Raw genomic sequence first — 3970 nt, 5'->3', positions numbered from 1 at the left:
AGCACCATGCAGGGCTGTGCTGCATTGGAGCATCCCCAGCACCATGCAGGGCTGAGCTGCATTGGAGCATCCCCAGCACCATGCAGGGCTGTGCTGCAGCAGAGCTGGGCAACATGCAGGGCTGTGCTGCAGCTGAGCCACCATGCAGGGCTGAGCTGCAGTGGAGCTGGGCACCATGCAGGGCTGTGCTGCATTGGAGCCTCCCCAGCACCATGCAGGGCTGTGCTGCAGCTGATCCCCCCCAGCACCATGCAGGGCTGAGCTGCATTGGAGCATCCCCAGCACCATGCAGGGCTGAGCTGCAGCAGAGCCCCCCCATCACCCTGCATTGCTGCCTTCACTCACGTCCCCCTTTGGCCTTTTGGGCCCTTTTTGCACATTTTAACCATTTCTTTCCACTTTTGTTGCATTTTGCCTTTAAGGGATGCAGTTGAAGCTGCAGCCCTGCACCATTAACAGCCCTGTGTGCTGCAGTGCTGCACCAATGCAGCTCCATGGTCCCTCAGCCCTGAGCTCTGCTGCATGCAGCGCTGCAGGAGCTGCATCCCCCCCAGCAGGGTTTGGGGTTGTGGGTCTGGGGTCTCCCCATAGGGGTGAATGGAGCTGCCTTACCTGCTTTTGTAGCCCCCCCCCCACTTTGATATAGAAGCTATTTTTCTATACACGACACTTTGGCTTTTTTCACCTTTTTTTCACCTTTTTTTCACCTTTTTTTTCACCTTTTTTCACCTTTTTTTTAATGCACGGTGCCCCCCAGCACTGCAGCCCCATAGAACTGCCCCCATCCTCCACCCCATGGCTTTTGAGACCCCCATATGTCCCCATATATCCCCATATATCCCCATACGTCCCTATATGTCCCCATATCCCCCCATATCTCTCCCTGCAGGAGCTCCACTGTTCTATATGGTGGCTGTGCTCACCCCATAGCACTGCCTGACCCCATAGCAGTGCTCTCACCCCATAGCAGTGCTGTACCCCATAGCAGTGCCTGCCCCATAGCAGTGCTGTTCCTGCCCCACAGCAGTGCCTGCCCCATAGCAGTGCTGTGCCCACCCCATAGCAGTGCTGTGCCCCATAGCAGTGCTGTGCTCACCCCATAGCAGTGCCTGCCCCATAGCAGTGCCTGCCCCATAGCAGTGCTGTGCTCACCCCATAGCACTGCCTGCCCCATAGCAGTGCTCTCACCCCATAGCAGAGCTGTTGCTGCCCCATAGCAGTGCTGTGCTCACCCCATAGCAGTGCCTGCCCCATAGCAGTGCTGTGCCCCATAGCAGTGCTATGCTCACCCCATAGCAGTGCCTGCCCCATAGCAGTGCTGTGCCCACCCTATAGCACTGCCTGACCCCATAGCAGTGCTCTCACCCCATAGCAGTGCTGTTCCTGCCCCACAGCAGTGCCTGCCCCATAGCAGTGCTGTGCCCACCCTATAGCACTGCCTGCCCCATAGCAGTGCTCTCACCCCATAGCAGTGCTGTACCCCATAGCAGTGCCTGTCCCATAGCAGTGCTGTGCTCACCCCATAGCACTGCCTGCCCCATAGCAGTGCTCTCACCCCATAGCAGAGCTGTTCCTGCCCCATAGCAGTGCTGTGCCCACCCTATAGCACTGCCTGCCCCATAGCAGTGGTGTGCTCACCCCATAGCAGTGCTGTGCCCCATAGCACTGCCTGACCCCATAGCAGTGGTGTGCTCACCCCATAGCAGTGCTGTTCCTGCCCCATAGCAGTTCCTGCCCCCATTGCCACTCACGCATCAACCGCTGCCTTTTGTATCCATGGTTTTATATAATAAACTGCTCCCATGTGGGGTATCCGTGGGGTGTCTGTGGGGTGTCTATGGGGCACCTATGGGGTATCCATGGGGCATCTATGGGGTATATATAGGGTATCCATGGGGTATCTATGGGGTATATATAGGGTATCCATGGGGTATCTATGGGGTTTCTGTGGGGCATCTATGGGGTATCCATGGGGCATCTATGGGTTTCTATGGGGCTATAGAGTTTCTATGGGGCACCTATGGGGCATTTATAGGGTGTCTATAGGATGTCTATGGGGTGTCTATGGGGCATCTATGGGGTATCTATGGGGTTCCTATGGGGTGTTTATGGGGTTCCTATGGGGTTTCTATGGGGCTATAGAGTTTCTATGGGGCATCTATAGGGTGTCTATGGGGTTTCTATGGGTCTATGGGGTTTCTATGGGACTATAGAGTTTCTATGGTGCATCTATAGGGTGTCTATGGGGCATCTATGGGATTTCTATGGGTCTATGGGGTTTCTATGGGGCTATAGAGTTTCTATGGGGCATCTATAGGGTGTCTATGGGGCATCTATGGGGTTTCTATGGGTCTATGGGGTTTCTATGGGGCTATAGAGCTTCTGTGGGGTTTCTATGGGGTTTCTATGGGGCTGTGTGTGTCCCGTCCCACATCCTTCCTATCGATCTTTGACCTCCCCAAGATGGCGCCGCGCTCTCTCCCTCCATCCCCTCCCCAAGATGGCGGTCGATGACGCATTTCCGTCTTAACCCTCCCTTCCTTCTTCCGGCGCGTTTCCCGTCGTGCACCGCGGGGCGGTTGGGGCAGAGCGGGACAAGATGGCGGACGTGCTGGATCTCCATGAACCGAGCGGGGAGGACTTTGCTATGGATGAGGATGGCGACGGTGAGACCCGTTATAGGGCCGTTATAGGGCCGTTATGGGGCCGGTTATAGGGCCGTTATGGGGCCGGTTGTGGGGCCGGTTGTGGGGCCGGTTTGGGGCCGGTTATGGGGCCGGTTGTGGGGTTGGTTATAGGGCCGTTATGGGGTCGGTTGTGGGGCCGGTTATAGGGCCGGTTATGGGGCCGGTTGTGGGGCCGGTTATGGGGCCGGTTATAGGGTCGGTTGTGGGGCCGGTTATGGGGTTGGTGCCATAACCTGTGTCCGCAGAAAGCATCCACAAACTGAAGGAGAAGGCCAAGAAGAGGAAAGGCCGCGGGTTCGGATCCGGTGAGTGAGGATATGGGGCGGGGTGGGGATCTATGGGGCTGTATTGGGATCTATGGGGATGTATGGGGCGGTATGGAGCTCTATGGGGTTGTATGGGGATGTATTAGGTTCTGTGGGGTTGTATGGAGCTCTGTGGGGGCTGTATTGGGATCTATGGGGATGTATGGAGCTCTGTGGGGAAGTATGGGGATGTATTGGGCTCTATGGGGATGTATGGGGTTGTATTTGAATCTATGGGGTTGTATGGAGCTCTGTGGGGGCTGTATTGGGATCTATGGGGATGTGTGGGACTCTGTGGGGATGCATGGGGTTGTATTGGGATCTATGGGGATCTATGGGGTTGTATTGGGATCTATGGGGATGTATGGAGCTCTGTGGGGCTGTATTGGGATCTATGGGGCTGTATTGGGCTCTATGGGGATGTATGGGGCTGTGTGGAGGTCTATGGGGCTGTATCGGGCTCTATGGGGCCCTATGGGGCTCTATGGGGCCGTGTCATGGTGTCCCGCCTGCTCTGAGCCCCATTTCTGGCCCCATAGAGGAAGGATCGAGGGCTCGAGTGCGGGAGGACTATGACAGTGTGGAACAGGACGGGGATGAGCCGGGACCACAGCGCTGTGAGTGGGGGGGCGATGGGTGTCCCCGCCCTGACCCCAAATCTCATCCCATCCAGGGGGGGTCGGAGGAGACAGGGGCCCGGACTAGGAGCGCCGGTTGATGAACAAAAGGGAAAGCCAGTTAAAGTGGGGGGGGGAAATGGGGGGGGGGCATTGGGGTCGTAGTGCTTCCGCAATATGGGGAATTAATGGGAAATGAATGGGAGTGGGATGAAAATGGGGTGTAAATGGGGTGGGGGTAATGGGAGTGGGGGGTTGTTGTGCTGCCGCTATATGGAGCGGTTCGGTTCTGGACCGCGGTTCTGTTTTGTTTGGGCCCAATTTGGGTTTCAGCCTCTGTGTGCCTTGGGGGGGGGGGTCT

General features: G+C 56.7%; 1 long non-coding RNA gene across 1 annotated transcript; it reads left to right on the top strand.

Moving 5' to 3' along the window:
* Positions 1-2531: 2531 nt before the first annotated feature.
* On the top strand, positions 2532-3622 carry LOC107307474. The gene is made up of 3 exons (XR_001552417.2): positions 2532-2666; positions 2933-2992; positions 3532-3622. It is a non-coding gene; the product is annotated as an uncharacterized LOC107307474 (long non-coding RNA).
* The last annotated feature ends 348 nt before the right edge of the window (positions 3623-3970 follow it).

This window comes from Coturnix japonica, unplaced genomic scaffold, assembly GCF_001577835.2.
Source record: "Coturnix japonica isolate 7356 unplaced genomic scaffold, Coturnix japonica 2.1 chrUnrandom614, whole genome shotgun sequence".
NCBI lineage: Eukaryota > Metazoa > Chordata > Aves > Galliformes > Phasianidae > Coturnix > Coturnix japonica.
Note: the sequence above shows the minus strand (reverse complement) of the source record. Positions and strands in the feature narration are given on the sequence as shown.